Here is an 18,466-nt window from a genome sequence, read left to right on the forward strand (position 1 = left end):
TAATGAAGGAGTCAAAGACACGACGACGGCTTTCAGCGAGATATGGCAAGACAACTGCGCTCGCGTAAGGACAGTTCTTAAGTTTCGTTCTCTTTAAGTGTACCCGCGCCTCAATGGTAAATATGCAACGCGAGATAATAGCGACGACAATGAAACAGCACAAAAACGCACAGCGCGACGGTAATCTTACTGTTCTGCGCCGTCACTGCAAGATAAAAAAAAATACAAACACTATACCAAGGCTATCTAATACTCGGCTGTTCATCGTTGTTGTTGTTCCGCGTGCTGTTCGTTTCCGCGCGATTTCGAGGAATAAGGCGTAATCAGAAAAGAACGCACTTTACACGGCCAGTTAAGTGCTTCGAAATTGCACGCCGGAATCGCCCCAAATTAGGTGCGAAAAAGAGAACAGAGAGAGAAAGTAGAATAAGAGTTTCGAATCGGCTGTCTCTCCCCCTCTCTTCCCCCCCCCCTTTCCTGGCGCGCTACCCTTTTCCATGAAATTGCGCTGACCCTAATTTCTCGCACAGTTACGACTTCGCGCGCGAGCGCGCGACTCGTAATTCCTTCGCTTCCTATTTGCGAATGCGAAATGCTCTGGGAACGAGAACAGAACAACGAAAGCAATAAACGTGGGAGAGACAGAGAGAGTCAGCGGGAAAGGACTCAAATGGTTTAAAAGTTCGTAATCGCAACAAACGCTCGGAAAAAAGAAGTCTAAAGAAAGAAGAGAACGAAAGGAGAGAGAGAGAGAGAGAAATGGAAGAGAAAGGAACGAATTCTCCGCGTGAAAAGGTGCTTCACGTACCGTTGTAATTTTGGGGTCTCGGGAGCGGCGTTCCTCCGAGCAACCGAAGCGTCACTCGGAAAATGTGTACGGGGGCGCCGAGGAGTGGGAGAATGGGGGGGGGGGGGGGGTGCGACAACCAATTAGCATAAAAGCTTTTAGCGTCGCGACGCGCGGGCGCAGGGCTCTCCGGGAGCGAGCGAAGTGCGTATATCGCTCGCTCCCTCGCTCGCACACACTCCACGGAGCGCGCGCGCGTTCGCTCGTGTTCTGTATAGTTACCGCAAGCCTGACAGAACGCCGCTGGTTGTCTTTGTTCTTTTATGCTTGGTCATCCCGCTCCATTTATTCACCTCTCTCTCCCACCTATCTCTCTCTCTCTCTCGCTACGCCTGGCCATCTCTTGCGCACCAACCATACAAAGTACTTCTAAAGTCTCCCTCTCTCTCACACTATTTCACTTCCGGCATAGATAGGGTCTTCGCGATGCCAGCCGTATACTGCGCGAAGAGAGAGAGAGAGAGAGAGAGAGAGAGAGAGAGAGAGCCGTAAGTGCCCCGAATTCGCAGCGAAATCGCGTTACGCACTTTGCGAGCACAACTACGTACAGGGCGCGAAAACAAAAAAAACGCAAGATTTGCGACGGAAAGGGTCTCTACGTTATAGCTACGAAGAGAGCGCCCGCATCGCGCGCCCGCGCGCGTTCAGAAAGCGCAATTTATAACCGCGTTTTATGCGCGCTCCACCGTGTAGTAGACTACTCTACTTTCTGTTAACGCAATTTTTCTTTTTTTTTAGTCATTTCTCGCGACGGCGACACGGCGTTTCAAGCGGCGAGATTGCTGCCGGAGTATAGAGGTCCGCAATTTTGGCCACTTCTATTACGGCAGCTGTGAGAGAGAGAAAGAATCGCGGAGGAAGAAAAAAAAGCGAAAAAATTAATGCTATAACATAACAACAGATGGCGGCGAGGTCGGCCCGAGGCTGAAACCTACTCCTGTCTTTTCCGCGCGGCTGAAAAACGAAACGGGAGGGAAGTGGGGTTGCAAAAACTGCGAGGAGTGAAGATGGGGAACAAAGAGCTCAGGCCAGAATAAAAGAATACTATTACATAGAAGATTTCAAGGCAAGCATGGGGGGGGAGGGGCGGGAGGGAGGGGGGATCACGGGTCGTTAATGCGGGAACAGCAAAGCTCGACGACGGCCGGCGACTTGCTCAAGGTCGTTCTTACGAGCGGAGCGGTTCGAGATGTTGGAAAGTGAGCGAGAAAGTCCAGCAGCGCATACCACCGTGCATGCGTGATGTTAAACAACCGGGGGTGTCCGCGTTCTCGAACGATCACTTTCGTCGACGACGCGATCGCTTTCGCGAGATATTGCGAGAGTGTCGCGGGCCCGCTTTGTCGGCAAAGTGATGTCGCCCGTAGAAGCCGACGCGTCAGCTGTTGCCTGCGCAGTCACGCGATATGTCGCAAGAGTCATCGTATATCACCGAAAAACGATCGTCCGAAAGTATACCGTCCTAGAGTTCGCGCCATGAGTGTGAGTGCCACACAGTCTACGTGGTTGTCTGTATACAGGGTGTCCCAGCTAACTTTAGTCAGAGTTTAAAAAAGATGTGTATTATTTGGCACTTTGCGTGTATGTGCGGGTTTCTTTCACGCTTTCACGCGAGGCACGTAAGCACGCACACACACTTATTCGCGATCGGTTGTCATTACGACGATAGAAGTGAACGTTAAAATTGAGAACGGCCCACTGGCGGACAATTAGACACGCACGACGGTGCCACCGCCCCTGATGAGCGGAAGGAAAGGAAAGGAGATGCAAGCGCTTGGAACGCCGACAAAGAGAGGGCAGTGCAAAGGTAGATATGACCGACGCGGGTCAAAGTGTACTATCAGCTTAATATCCGATACGGGTTCTATTAGGATTCAAGATATCAAGCTTATTTTCGCAAGTTGACGGAGTGCTTGAAGCCTGCTACACCTCCGCCGCGGCTCGGCCCGCTATTGCATTATCTTCGGGATCGGCCCACTGTTTTTGCACATGCACACGAAAAATGCACGGAAGCCAATAGCCAGAAACAGCTTCGATGTAACAAGTTATTACGCTAGAATTCCGTGTACGAGAAAATCCAACCCAATCCTGCATGAGGCTAGAAATATAAGCGAAGGCAGCCATACAATGGTACATACCTCTTACTAACGAGAAGCTTTGCGAATTCAGCTCCTAGCTGCACCTTAGGCAGAAACAAGAGCCTATCTTTACAAAAAGGACTTAGGCTGGAATTGTTCTTAAGAAAAAATTTCAGTCAATCCTCCTGCTGGACATACAGCTATAACAGGGGACAGGTCAATGGCAAAGAGTACTTACGAAAGAGCAGCTTTGTGAATTCGGCACCAGACACAACACAGTGGTTCCAAAGGCGCACTATAGTGCCAAGTGGCGTCAAAAACAGCTTTTATTCCACCGATATGATCAGCATGACCAATTGATTGGTTAACTGAATAATTCATTTTTTTTTATTTCGATATCCTGACGCAGAAAAAAAAGGACACCTGAATACCCTGACGCAATGCGGCAACAAAAGTGCACGCGAAGGCGCTCGAAAAACTGGACGATCGCCCCTTGGCAAAGGGATAAGTTCTGGTACAATGGTCCAGACGGGTTTCGGCGCTCAAGGACGTAAGTGCTCTGCTGAACTTCTTAAGGGCTTGTGAATTGTGCGACCGACTTTGAAATTTGTAGCGCGTAGCGTCGCGTTATTATGAGAATATTTGAACGACTTTATTTTTCTATCTGTTTTTTCTATCTCCGTTTATTCTCTTTTCCCTTCCCCAGCATAGGGTAGCCAGCTGGTACTTACACTGGCTAACCTCCCTGCCTTTCCTTCCCCTTTTTTATCTCTCTCTTTCTGACGGCTTAATTGATTTTGACTAGTTCGGGTTCGGCGATGTGTAGGGAATGTTCAGTGCCACGAGCGTTGTGCCATTCCGCCACCATCGGAACGTGGCCGGCTCCTCTAGGAACTGAACCCGCGACCTCGTCCTCAGCAACAGCACGCCGACTGAGAGAAATTGTATGAACTGAACGCAACGCCGCGTCAAAGCAAGCAAACAGAGCAGGAGACGGAAAAAAGAATCTAATTGAAACAAACTTGTTCTTCGGAAGACGTAATGCAAGTGGCTACCACAACAACAGATAACGACGCTTAAAACCTATCTGCCACCCTCCTCTCCTCAACCAGCCGAAGAACATTCCAACGCTATAAATTTTATTATGCGCCTGGCGGACCGAAGCCTTATATCCAACAAGCATGCACCGTTAGTGTCGCGGGATTCGCGCATGCAGTCTCATTTTCCTCGGCTACAAACGTTTTTTCTTCTCTCTCTCTCTCTTTCTTTCTATGCTATATACTGCCCTTGCTTTAGGGAGCAAGGACAGAAGTTTTCCTATGCATTACCTCGCATTTCATGCATTCATTCGTAATATCGCTTCGCGAATCCGGGGCACAGTCCGCACGTTCTCATCCACACCTCGCAAACGCAGCTATACACAAGGAGACGCCGCACCATGCTGAGAGCGTCAATTTTTTAGCGCGGCAAAGAAAAAAAAAGAAAGGCAAGTAAAGAGACAATACAGAATCGTGTATAATACAATAAAGGAACGGAGACGCTGATTCAGATTGGTGCTTGCCGCTGGGGGGGGACATTGGTATATTACATCGCGCGCGCGCGCGCTCTTAACGAGATCATCCCTCGGGGATGAATATGCGAGACCCCCGGTGCGCCTTGCGAGACGCTGTCCGGCGAAGCCACGCAAGAAAGCTTCGCCCACGGCAGGCTGAGCACAAACCCTGCCATGCGCGTTTCCATATACCTGCCGTCCGCTTTATCTCCGGCACGATAAACTCGCGTTGCGGCGCATAAGGAGATGCATCATTGAAGAAGGTCCAGCGGAACGAGCCTGCGTTGCGCATACGCTTTACTCGCCTTTTCCCAACTCTTCTTAATAATTTCCGTGCAGCGTTACGGAAGGCCAAGTGTTGTCGTCGGTCGTTCAGGGTTCTTCAAGATTGGTCCGAGGAGCGGCTGCTGTACCCTTGGTGCCAGTTATACTAGTGTTGTACATTTGGTGACAGTTATACTAGATATATATATATATATATAGCTAGAGGATTAGGTGGAAGAGCTATCACGCCTATTATTACGGAGAAATGTCATTATGCCACCCACCATGTGCTACAAGAAAGACCGGTTCTAAAAGAAAGAGGGAAATGAGCGAAAGGAACAGGAAAGGTGCGGTGAATGCCAGCGAGCGCGCGAGTAGCGCCATGGCGCGTCCAACAATAGAACAGTGCGAACAGCTTAAGAGCACCGAATGTGACACTGTTTGTGGCTGAACAACTAACAGGCAGCCGCTGGTTCTGATGTGCAACAAGGCAAAAAGTTCATAGTTGCGCAAGCTCCTTGTCCAATTATTTCTCCAAGAATGGTAAGAATAACGAATGACCTGCCAAAATGGTGAAACACTTGCTCATCGGCGCACGGCCTTCCTTCAACTCGTGATAACGCGAGAAATGAGGAGACTACACAAGCACATGCCGCCTGCAGTAGGAATTAGCGACACTGAGGAGAGTGTGAAAGAAAATATTGCAGGGCGCTTTTAAGAGTGGAACGCGATAGCATTTTAAAGATCACTGACTGCTTCTCACGCCTCCCGGCAAGTGCAGCTTATGCAACCGTAATGTTTACGGGGAAGCGCTGGCGGCGAACGCTATGCGGGAAGGCGAGCGGGCGAGCTTTGTAGTAGAAACGCGGCCCCTTGCGAAGGCCGCGGATGCGTGGAGGCGAGCGCCATCTGGATGGTGTTGTTGCAAGGAACCGAGCGCAGCGCACTGCTCTCTGAGCGGTAAAAACGTTGGAAAGGGGGTTTATGTTTGAGTTTCCGCGTAACAGAATTATGTTTTCTGGTATATTCAAATTACAGTCCTATGCTATCATGTCTGTAGGTTCTGTTTAGGCTGTACTTTACAATTTTTCTGACGCATCTCACTTTAAGGCATTCAATTAGTTCAGTAACGCCTCTGCGCCACGCGGAGGGCCTGCGTGGTTGCGGTTCGGAATGATTTTCCGCCAAACGCCGTCCGACGCAAGACGGCGACACGGGATTTTTCGCGACGCGGGCCTCTTAATGCTTTCACGTTAAAACACGCGCCGAACACGAAGAAATGCATGACAAGAAGTGCTACGCAATAAAAAAGTAAAAGAGCGACGCGGATACCAATCCCGAACACAATCGGAGGTTGCGCAAACACTACTCAGCGCTTCATCTGCTATCGTCTTCCACAGCTACTTTCTCCAGTCAAAACTATGCAGCGCCGCGAGCTTATCATGAGTCCGACTATCCAGTAAGCTTTGAAAATGGGACCAGTGATTGGTTGACGGCGGCCGGCATTCCAGCAGTGGTCACATTGCGATGGCGGCGGAATGCAGTATAACGCTCATCCCGAGTCGTCGAAGTCGGTTAAGCCATTAACTATGGCGCCAAGACATTAAAATTATTCAGTAAGTTAACCGATCAGTAGGCCAATCGATCATGTTCATCATATCGGTCGCAGGAGACGCCCCCCCTTGACGCTATTCTCGCGGAAACCTTTCTGTAGCAATGAAGAGAAAGCATGGTAGTGTGTCTGTGTATCTGTTTCTTTCTTTGTCCTCGTCCAGTCGCGCTTATACACACTACCATGGATTCTAACCAACTAGCCCGCCAACGTGTTTTAATGAAGAGAAAGCTGCCGGGGCGAAGCTTCTTCTCATGTGTCACTGCGCCAATTGAAGTTGAGCAGAGTTTGACAGCAATTTCCGTTTCTTAATACGACAACGAATAGCTGACAGGCTGATCGGTTTTGCATTTGACGTACGCTGAAGAGAAAAGCAGGAAAATAGTTAAGTTTAACATTGAGTGGGATACTTTGTCTGATTTTGCCGTTGTAAATATGACGCTTATGTTTGCTCTCCCACAGCTTAGCTAACGCGGATGAAGAATGTGAAGTCTCCCTTTCAGGATCGCTCGAACTTGTGCGCGTTTTCTTCCCTCCACCTGCCAGAGACATAGTCCATATAGCTTGCCTGCGATCAGGGATTAGTTCGAACGTTACGTCACGGACACAGCTTCTCACCCTTAAGGTGCCCAAACATGGGGCCACGTTGACGGTCAGTGCATCACCCAATCACGCGCATGCCGTTTCGCTTCTTGACGCTGACCGTTTTCACCAGGTTATCACTGTTGACGATTTAGTTGCTCGGCGCAATGCGCGACAGTCGCGCTGTCACGCTTACTGCTTACGTAGCTTCTCGATGTGCTAGTACACATAAGATGGCGACTAACCACGATGACGTCAACACAAAGCAGCTATTGCGAACCTCGCGATGCCCTATCGCGTCTGGTTTCTGCCTCTCACAACGCTGCACGGTCACGGTGACGGAGAGGACGCTCCTCTTTCACCTCTACGCGCATGTCCAAAAAAAAATAAGAGAACACGGAGGGGCCGAGATCCCTCATCTGCATAATAGATGGGGCAGCTCCGGAGGCCCCATTCAGAGTGCCGGCACCGTGCAAGATGCGTGGCGTATATATATAGTAAAGGGGACGCGCACGCCGGTGTTCGCGGTACGCTCGCTCGCTCTCTCCAACAACGTATATCGTACGAACAGGCCAGACTAGCGCGGACGCGCGCGCACGCATCGCAAACTCCCGAGTGCGCAGGAGCGCCAAGATTCACGGAGAAGTGCGCGCACGCGAGAAAGGTACAACAGGAGCGGGCGAAAGGAGGGACGCGCTGTCCACTCGCGCACGGCCCACCAATCAACGCCCGACATTAACGCTCGGCGTCTACAACGCGGGCCTACACCTCACCAACTCTGTGCAGTGCAGAGAAAGCAGCTTGCCGGCGTCAGCCAACAGAGAACCAGGGCTCACATTTATAAAAAAAAGAAAAAGAAAGCTCTGACGCTAGAATTCTTCTTAAGGCCAAATTCCAGCCAACCCTAAGGCTGGACGTGTTATTAACGAAGGCCGCCAGCCAATGTGAAATAACACGAAAGCAAAGCTCAGTGAATTCGGCCCCGGAAGAAGGGCTTCCCCCTACTGCGCATCCCTGATTCTCCCACCGCGCGACGACGACAGAATAGGAAGCGTGACGCAAGGATTAGCGGCGCACAATGAACGAGCGAGGCTGTCCTCCCTTCTCTGGAACAGGCAAGCCGGCTCTCGTCACTCTAGGTCGACACGAGTCCTGGCGCTCGCTGCACTGCACGCAATTGGTGAGACGTACGCTACAGCGAGCGAGCTGCGCAGGGCGCGTAATTTCTCACCGACAATAGGGTGCGCCGAGAACGTAACGCAGTGTCACGCGCTCTAGGGTGCGCGGAACGGGACTTCCAGGGCTGACAGACTACAAAAGAAGTTTGACACTGACGCTGGAGACGAGGCTGAAATTAGTTCCGCCGCGTAAATATGATTTTTTTTTTAAATCTTGGTTTGCTGGCGTTGTGGACGCAAAGTGAGTGGGTGCCTCGCTGCGAGAGCCGGAAACCTCAACGAAACGTGGCGGAAAATGAGCTGGACTTTCATCATTATAGTCAAAGAGACACGACGACACTGCATATATAAGCGAGCCCACGGACATAACCAACTAAGGATAAGTGTGTGCCCCACTGAAACGAAGTGTATTTTGCACGATTACAACCCTTTATAAAAGACGAGAAAAACAACAAAGACATGTCCAAAACATGTAAATAGTTTTACCGACTGCCGCCGAGGCACTAACATTTACAATTAGTGGAAGCTCTCACGCGACGACAGGTTATGCGTGGCTGACTTTCATAAAGGAATATGATGTTCACAAAACGGAACAGCGGCCAAACGCAATAATTTTACTTTAAATGACGACTTCAAAGGCGGTGACCGTTCTGTTCGGTGCCGGTGTAACGTTCTCTAATGTTTGCGCGAAATAAAGTCCTGGCAGTAGAACAGATGCTACCACTGTGATTATGCGTGTGGTTTCGGCAGTCTAAGTGTGTTAACTCATTCGTCTCCCATGAGTACGCGGGGGCCTACTCACTTCCTTCCGTATCAATTAGAAGAAGTACTTCAGAGGAGCTCGATGAAATATTTCAACGAGACAAACAGAAAAGGTGGCGGCAGGTAGAATGAATCAATGAAAGCCATGATTAACATGGAACGATGGCTAACATGCGGGCTAACGTCGTGAGAGCGTGCCTAGTGGTCTGAAAGTCACACGAAAACCGGTAGAACATTTTTTTTTTTGTTTCGTCTGCACGTTATCTGTGATACTATCGATAGCATGAATTAATTGTTTGAGGAAAAAAAAGAAAGAGAAATACCCGGAACAGCGTACTCGTTCGACATACGAAACTGTCCTCTTCTGTAAACGTAACGAGTGCATTGAACCGGCCAGGATACGTCAAATTACTGTCAATGGTAAAATAACGCTATCACTAAGAACGTTTTTTTTTTTCTTCTCTGTCCTCGACAACTACGGCCGGGAAATGGCCCTGCAACGTTCTACACGCCTGACGTAAAAATCGATATGACCAATTCATCGTCGCCTCCGGTGAGTTGACACCAGGCAGGTCTGAACGGCTTCTAAAGAAGGGCTGCAGAGTTTTCCGCAACGAATGCTGCGCGATATTCCAGACCGCGACCTCGCACAGAGTGCGGGGTGGAGGCAAGCGTGAAAAGGTGGGGGGAAAGGGGGACGCACGCGCCGACCGGTGCGGAACGGAGCCCCGCGGAATGCGCCTAAGCCATGCACAATGGGACGCCGCCGCATACGTAGATCCGGCGAATCGAATTAACGCGGCCCACAAAGCGCCAACGCGGCGCTGACGCGGCCCTGCAATTGGGTCAGGCAGGATGGGAGCAGGAGGAGGAAGAGGAGTATGAGGAGGACCGTTCAATGTTCAATGAGCGTCGTGCGCATCTTAAATGGACAGCGAGAGAAACACAGACATACAGAGAGAGAGAGAGAGAGAGAGAGAGAACAAAAGGAATTCTCGATGGGCGATCGTTGTGATACGTCCACGTTGGCTCGAAAGGAATCGGCAGACAGGCGCAAACAGTGCCCCGACGCGGTTAATGGCAGCGCGCTGCAAGAAACTGCCCAACCGAGCGAAAAAAAGAAAGTTCCGCGTAATCTTTAGTCTTAATTCCGAAATAGTCCGTCAGAACCGCTGCTGAGGTAATGGTGGAGTTTGCAAAATGGGTCCACATTTATTCATACAGCTTATCGTAAAAGCGCTAAAGAGCAACACAATTAGCCAATAACAGCATTATTATTATTATAATTATTATTATTATTATTATTATTATTATTATTATTATTATTATTATTATTATTATATAGTAGCTGCAGAGGAGACTTAACATTGTGAATAACTAAATAAGAAACGAAAAAAAAAAGTGAAAGAAAACCAGCGAGCATGCAAAGAAAGTGCGCAACAGCGAGGAACAGAAACTGTCCGGATGAGGATGCTGTCTCACGGTGTGAGTAAGGCTTGGACCAGAGACCGTGAAACAAAACACACACACACAAGAATAGATAATCAAAAGTAATTAATGCGAACGATACCGGCGTGCCTCTACATTACGTCAAAGTGAACAGCAGCGGAACACCGGACGGATGAAAGCGTGAAACAGGTAAGAACGTACCGTTCTGCAAATCTCACGCGCTAGAATTATTTCACCTGCCCGAAAAGCAGTTATCTGGCGCACGTCACCTTACTGCTAAGAAACATCACTCCTTCCTGCATATAGCTATATGTGCGCCAGGCTGCAGCAATTTGACATTTATTAAGCATACGGAGGGTGGTCAATACAATCGTAACAGAAGGCGGTCAATACAATCATGACATCCTTTATGTACACTGAAGAACGAATGCCTATTGCAACGATCTCCAATTACTTCCTGCTATGGTCCAGCTGGCCCCATCTTATTTCTGCAATTTTTTTTTTATTTCATCACACCACCTACTTCTCTGCCGTCTTCATCCATTCGTCATTTCTCTTGGAATCCATTCCGCAACTCTAACAGACCACCAGTTAACTATCCTACGCATTACATGATTGCTCAGTTCTATTTCCTGCTTTGGACGTCAACTATAGAAGCTACCCCCGTCTGCTCTCTGATTCGCCCGTCAAATTTGTGATAAACCCTAAAAAATTCTAAAGAGAAGCCGGAACCCGGACAATTATGCCATAAAGCCTAAAGTTACACTGACCATTTTCGCACGCGCAATGATCAACCAGCTTTAATATTAACAATATAAAAAAACAAGGAACAACTAAGAATCATACCGCTCTTCCAGGCTTACTAAGAATCATTCCGCTTACCAGGCTTACGCTCAACAAAAGAGCTCCCACATGTATGGCTCGCAACGAACTAAATCCAGTGCCGAGCCATCCAACTCGCAAATTATGCCGCACAATTCAGCGACAAAAAACAAAAACAAAAAAGAACCCATTCGAACAAAAAAAAAAAAAAAAAAAAACGTCACTGACTGCGGCGGCGAAGCTGTTTCGAAACAATTCCGCGGCATTCGCTGACGACGCAGCAAACGCTCATAAAGACGCGCGCGGAAGTTCGGAAAAAGGCCGGCCGCGGCGCTTCGCCGGCTTAAACGTGGCGCGCGCGGCGTCCCACCGCAGAGTCTGCGGGCGTTTAATTCTGCTTTACGAAGCAGAACTGTAATCCTCGCGGAGAGCGCCAAATCCGCATAATTCATTAAACGCGGGCAAAGCAAGAGATTGGGGGGTGCGGGGAAGGAGTGGTATGGCGGCGTAGTTCGAATGCCATCTATTCGCATCGCTCAAAGCGCCGCCGCATTTCTTAGCCCTCGTCTCGCGAGAAAGATTCGCTTTTTTCTCGTTACCACTTAGCGCTTTTTGCTTTCGCTCTTTATTCTTTTAGAGGGGAGGGGGTGCTTCTCGAAGCGGGGAAGGGAGGTATGCCCCCCCCCCTCCTTTTCAGATGCGCAGAAGTCACCCTATACATTTGCCTTGTATATACGAAAAAAAACGTCAGAACCCGCGCGAACGGCAAATCCTCCCTCGTTCTTCGAGAGGCGAGCGTCCGCCCTCGGAGCGATAGCGCGCGGAGAGAAACAGGCAACCGAAACAAAAACAAGCAAGCAAGCGGCGCTTACAGCAGACAGCTGTCGCGCATCGGTCTTAAGGGGCCCCTTTTTAATTAGTCCGCGAGCGAATTCGCGTCACGCCGGCTTTGCGACGGCTTTCGCGGGCAGCTCGTCCGAACGCGCGACGCCGCCTTCGAAGAAGCTGTCTCAGCGGCGGAGGGCGCGCGAATAAGAAGAAGGCTTCGAGTTTGCTCCGGCAGCTCAGAGGCGGGCGCGCGCTAGCAAGGCTGAGTGCGTCGCGCTCTCTCCTCACTTTATTGTCATTAGACAACGGCTTGCCTGCGTTTGCGTGTACGCTTTAGCGAGATGCCTTTTCTTGTACGCAGTCTTAACAAAGTAACGCGAGTCGAAGCGATGTTTACAGAAGCCGGCAATGCGGAAACATCCGTAATGAAACGGGATACTGTTTTCGCCGAGCGTAATTTCAGTGCTAGGTAAATGCGTCGTGATTTTAAAGAGTCTCGGCGTCTTCGCGTTTGTCGCGTCGACAAAGAAAACAAAATAAGAAAAGTGGGAGCGGAGAGCCGGTTGCGACAACAGAAGCCCCCGTAACGCGCTTGAGGCAGAGCAAGCTCGAAGCAGAACTATATGCAACCACGGATCTTCAAGCGAAGGTTGTCACAATAAACATGACGCTGCAGCCGGGGAATCAAATGTAGCACATGACATTTCTGGTATTTTTTTTTGTGTGTGCGTGTGTGCATGCGCGTGTGCGTGTGTACGTGTTCGCTCTTTAGTCATAACAGTTTTATCCACCTTAACGGATAATTTTCACCCAATTCAGAAATCTTTGATCTTATATGGACATCGTAAATCAACATCACCTTAGGACAGCAACGCTCATTAAGGGCTTATTGTTTATTACACTACTCTTCCAGAGATGGGCGTGCCCCCGGCCACTGTCGAAGACGCCTACCAGGGCCTTCCGAAAGAGTAGAAAGACAACATCATAATATCCCTCGCCCCGCGCAATATGCATCCCCAGGGCAACGTAGAAAGAAGGAAGGCCAGGGCGGTGGCGCTCCTACGCCGCGCGACAGAACTCCCAGGCGGCAGCTGCTTCGTTGACGCGGCCCAGTATGGCAACAGCAAAAATTTCACGGTAGTGTCGATCAACCACAGGGGTTCGACCGTTAACGCAGCTTCGGTACGAAGCACGTTGTCGCGTGCGGCCGAGCAAGTGGACATTGCCTTGGCCCTCCTAGACGACAAACATGCCAATATCTTCAGCGACTCCAGGGCAGCCATCCGCGCCTTCAGCGTTGACGCCGTGTGTAAGGAAGCCTGTCGCATCGACGACAGCAAAAGCATCGCCACCCACACTCTCATGTGGTTCTCCGCTCACATGGGATTCATCATGGGAGGCCCCACAAACCTCTACGAGCTGGCCCACTCCAATGCGCGAGGTCTCGCTTTCCGCGACCATGGAGAACTCCACCGCCGGCCCGCAGTGGTGGAGAACAGAGATCAACCGACCACATACAATGAAATCACGCAGCACTTTTATCTCGGCAGGAGAGACTTTCCCCTTCCTCACAAGAAGTTAAATAGAGCGCAGGCATTGAGCCTCAGACTATTGCAAACAGGCTCGTATCCCAGCCCGGCTTTATTCCACAAGGTTTATCCCGACACTTATGCCACTAGTTCTTGCAGGCACTGCAATGACTTCGCTAGCCTAGCTAAATCATATGCTCTGGCGTTGCCCCTCGTTACGAGGCACAGAACAAATCAATGAGGACAAGTGGCTCTCGGCTATCAAGAGCCCCGATGCCGGGGCGCAACTATGGGCTGTCCAGAGGGCCCACGATGCGGCGGTAGGGCATGGCCTGACTGTCCCAATGGTGGGAGCGGCCCGCAGCGCGCTGAGTCGCGTGCCTCAGGACCATCATTAAAGTTTTGCATCCATCCATCCATTATTCTGGTGCGAGGAAAACATTTGAATGGTTGAAATCGAATACTTAAATAAATTAATATATGCCGTAGTATGGAATTCCAATGATAAATCAGCTTCAACTAAGTTAATGTAAGGGACCCCGCCGAATTTCTAAGCCAGAAGCCGGAGTGAGGACATTTTGTTCGTTTTGCCTATTCATATGCAATCAAATGTAGAGGAAAAGCGGGCGAAGCAAGTTGGAAAGGTTGCAAAAAGTCAATCAATCAATCAATCAATCAATCAATCAATCAATCAATCAATCAATCAATCAATCAATCAATCAATCAATCAATCAATCAATTCTGGCAGAGAAGGAGCAGTTCCAGTGTCTACCACAAACACTGAAATAGACCGGGTGATTCTCGCCGTTTTGAATAATTTGAATGTGTGCAGGACATCGAGGAACTTAGGTGTGCACAAAGCTAACGTTTATTAAAAAATAAAGTAGATATCAAGCTGTTAACCTTTTTCTAACACAAAGCGTGGTACTGGTAAATAAAAAGTGGCTTGATAATAACCAAATTATGTCTAAAAAATCGGAGTACTAGACGCCAGATGATCGAACAGTTCGATTACATAGTCTGCATAACAAAAAAGTTCGAAAGGTAAAGTTAACTTTTTAACGACGTATCAGCTGAGCTAAACATCTAACTCTCTGCATAACAGATTCAGTCTGTCTCGCTCCATGTTGTTAAAGACAGGCAAGAAACACATTGAAGTCGACTTCCACGAGCCGGAAATGGCAGTATCAAGAAAAAAGAGGAAAAATAAAGAAAGATTAACCTGAGACGGGACCTACCAGCAATTGTATAGTCCGCGGAATATCCAGTAGCCCAACCTGATCTCACTTTCAGGACGCAAGAAACCAAAGTGACAAATAAATGGCTCTACTGATAGATCTAATTCGGTTGTGCATCTGGCTTCGAAGCAGCACAGAGTTGCGTAAAAATAAGGCCAAAAAAAGGGGACGCTATTTACCTCCGTCTCATTTTGTTTACATACTTTTCTTTACCTTAACATTTTTTTTATCTTCCTTCTCTGATCTAATTTGCCTTTGCCGGCGGAATCAAATTACGCAACCTCGTCTACTATGCGTCAGCACGTTGTAAGGGCTCTGCAAAGGTGATCTGCACCAACATTCGGTACGTAGAACCGCAGATCAAGCGGTCGGAAGACCCTTTAATCTTATTAGCTGAGCACGTCGTCAGTGATGCTTTCTTTATTTATATAGATGTGATCCGAGGGAGGCACCGTAGTATTCAATGCGGATTCTGTGTGGTTTGTGTCGTCATTGCTGCGCTGGTTGCTGCGCTGGTTGCTCCATGGATTCGCTATTTCAATTGGTGCAAACGTCTGGTAGACGAACGGGAGTGTCCAACTGGTTCAAACCTAGACGTCTGGTAGACGACAGTCCACCGTGATCGTCAAATGAAGTCCCGAATCACTCCTGCTTTCCGGTTTCTCTGCGTCAACCGTAGTACGCAGTACTTTCTAACTTCTATTTAAAGAAAAAGTGCTAATTGGAATTAGAAAACAATCTGACGATGATGGTGGTGATGATGATGATGATGGCGTTAACGATAATGGCGATGATAGTGAATTCGCCTGATTTATATCTTAATTTTTTTAAACACCCCTGTAACACACTATGGACGCATTTATAGCAGACCTCCACTTTACACATGTCATTAAGTTTCTTCTCAACGCAGCAAAATAATAAAATGGAGTACCGTATGACTGACACCTCTCCCATCAAGAGGCCTTATACCATGCAACGATATTGGAAAGATAAACCTCATATCTCGAGTTACCTTGGATAGCTCGCAGAAGCAGAGCCGTCTTTTTTTCTTTTTTTAAGTGTATACCGCGTGAAAGGATCAATAATCTCCGAATACGCGCCTTGAAGTAGCAGTGACGCGGAATTTACGGGTCTGACACTAATGGAACGAGAAAAAACTCTATATATTAGAAAAAAGTACAGAAAAATCCCCAAAGCTAATAAACTAAATGCAATTACAAGCTACGACAAGTATGCAGTTAGAGTTCAAGCTAAAAGCTCCGTATTGCAGCGCCTCGATCCAACCCCGGCTTCTTCTTCGAGAGGCAAGAGAGACACGATTTTATTACACCTCGGAATTTTCTTAAAAGTGAAGCACCGAATACATGAGATCGTAGAGGAGAGTCAACATGAAAAAGAACGTAAAAAAATATACATTCCTGGAGAGGCACGTGGTTTGGATAAGAAGGATGGCCGCATAACAAAGTTGGAACGGCTCATAAAAAAAAATAAGCGAGAAAAGGAGGAAAACATACGAAGTCAAACAGAAGCGGAAGTCTCCCAAAGGAGCCGAGAGGACGACGACGACATAAAAGTGGCGCTGTGTAGTTCCTCCCCTTAATGTCATTTGACGCATTCCCGGCGCATAGAGAGGCCTTGAAGGCGGCAGGAACGAACACTCGGGAAACTGCGCGCCTGAATGAAGGGGCCTCAGCGCCTATCCCAATTCCCCAAACAGCCACGTCTCGACGTCTCTTCGATGCGAAATGGGGAGTAAGGGAGGGGCGGGGGGAGGGGCCCGGGGCGTAGGAACGAGAAATGTACACCGCGGAACAAGAAATGCCGCGAAGCGCACGGGAATTTTAAACGTAAAGATACCATCGTGAACGAAAGACTGATGGAGGAATAGATCCGGCAGAAACTAAAGAAAAAGGAGAAAAAAAAAGAACTTCAGCAGACGGAACGTTATAACTTCCCCACGGCGGTCCGCAGCTTCATTTTTAATGAACCCCTACTTTCGTATAAAGCGAACGTCTTATATATACTTGCGGCCGCTCCAGTGGAAAATCTGCCCATGTATGCGCACAGAGCGCCGCCCACAGTCAAAGAGGAAGGCGAGAGTTTGGGCGTGAGAGGATTTTCCTTTGCGGCCAGAGCTCTCGGCGTTGCCGCAGACGACGTACGGCAGCTGTAACTGGTTTCTTTCTACATGTCTGCGCACGGCGTTAGCACAGCAACCGCTGATACCGAGGAGTGACGATACCCACGATCCTTGGCCAGAGAAGCGCGACCGAGCGCAATGTACACCGGTGGTCAAATGTACGGACGAACCAAGGGTTCTGCGGGAAAAAAAAACAAAACTATCTGTACCTCGGCATGTAACCAGCAGTTCCGACTTGGCATTGCACACATCGTAGCGTGTTCATCAGTTTCAGGTTGTCAGTCAGGTATATATATATATATATATATATATATATATATATATATATATATATATATATAATGTTGGTTGTTTTTGTTTTCGAGAGAGCTGTTGTCCTCATATTTTTGCTCACGGCTATAAAATGCACATGGCCAAACCTCCTCAGTATGGGGAACTTCGCCGTATTCTTTTTTCCTCATGTCCCGAGCGAAAGTGCGTTTCCCGAAATAGCAAGTGGCATGAATGCTAGCTCCCACTATTGTCAAAGTACCAAACTCGCACTTTTGCTTGAAATTATTACATTTTCTTCTCCGCTGCGCCAATACTTGTCACGACTTGATCGATAAACATGAAACAAACAAGCCACGAAACGACACCACCACCAAAAAGAAAATGAAGAAGAAGAAGAAGGGAGAAACTAACAAGGACGAAAGCAAGCAAGTACAGCTGGCCACCCTAGAAACGGGCTATGAAGGAACAAAGTTCCCGAATCGCTCGGCGAACCGTGCTCGTACTTCTATAAGACGACACGGTACTCGATATTTGCATACTGAGACCGGTGGACCACGAGTCTAAAGGCGAAGTCACCTCGGCCCACAGCGTACTTTTCGGGACGAGGCCGAGGCGAATAAAAAAGGCGCGCTTCGGGAAGAAGCACGAAAGAAACAAACAAAATTCCAATGACAAGAAAACGCGAAGGCTAACACATTACAGCAACAACGCACCATGCTGAACGAAGGCGGGGGGTTAACTTCTCCCTGCTCTATTTTCTCGTTCTTGTTATACTTCTTGTTTCTCCAGACGCTCCCTTGCAATGCACGGCCGTTCCACCGCTCGCATTTTAATGCCGCCCTGCACCGCGACTACGACGACGGTAGGCAAGTAAGCAAGCAAACCCCTTCCACACTACTCGCGATATTTCGCCCTTTGTTCTATTTTCTCAAGCGCCCACACTGCCAATGCACAACAATAAAATATATATAGAGAAAGAGGAAGCGAAACAAAAACAGGGTCACCCATTCGTGGGTGCCCCATTTCACCGGCGTCCCCTTCCCGCTATCACATCAATGGGGAAAGACGGTTTTCCTTCCTTTCTTGTTCTTGTTCTCGCGAAAAACCTCGCAAGGTTTTCCCAACTCCCACGAGGCTTTCTTTTTACGTCCGTGCGGCTTACTTTTATGTGGAAGGCGGCTTCGTCGCTGGCATCTCTTTCGGCAAACACAACCCGGGGAAAAAAAAGAAAGACCGTACGTGACGCGTCCCACGACGGCCTAAAGAGGAACGGAAAGTGAAGGAGATGGAGAGACATGCAGATAGACACATG

General features: G+C 48.7%; 1 protein-coding gene and 1 pseudogene across 6 annotated transcripts in view; one reads left to right on the forward strand and one right to left on the reverse strand.

Annotated features, from left to right (window-relative positions):
- The window catches only part of Camta (Calmodulin-binding transcription activator), a 564,954-nt gene that overhangs the window by 270,836 nt on the left and 275,652 nt on the right, over nt 1-18,466 (reverse strand). The window lies entirely within an intron of this gene.
- On the forward strand, nt 2,659-2,830 carry LOC126521006 (U2 spliceosomal RNA; annotated as a pseudogene).

This window comes from Dermacentor andersoni, chromosome 3 (genome assembly GCF_023375885.2).
Source record: "Dermacentor andersoni chromosome 3, qqDerAnde1_hic_scaffold, whole genome shotgun sequence".
NCBI lineage: Eukaryota > Metazoa > Arthropoda > Arachnida > Ixodida > Ixodidae > Dermacentor > Dermacentor andersoni.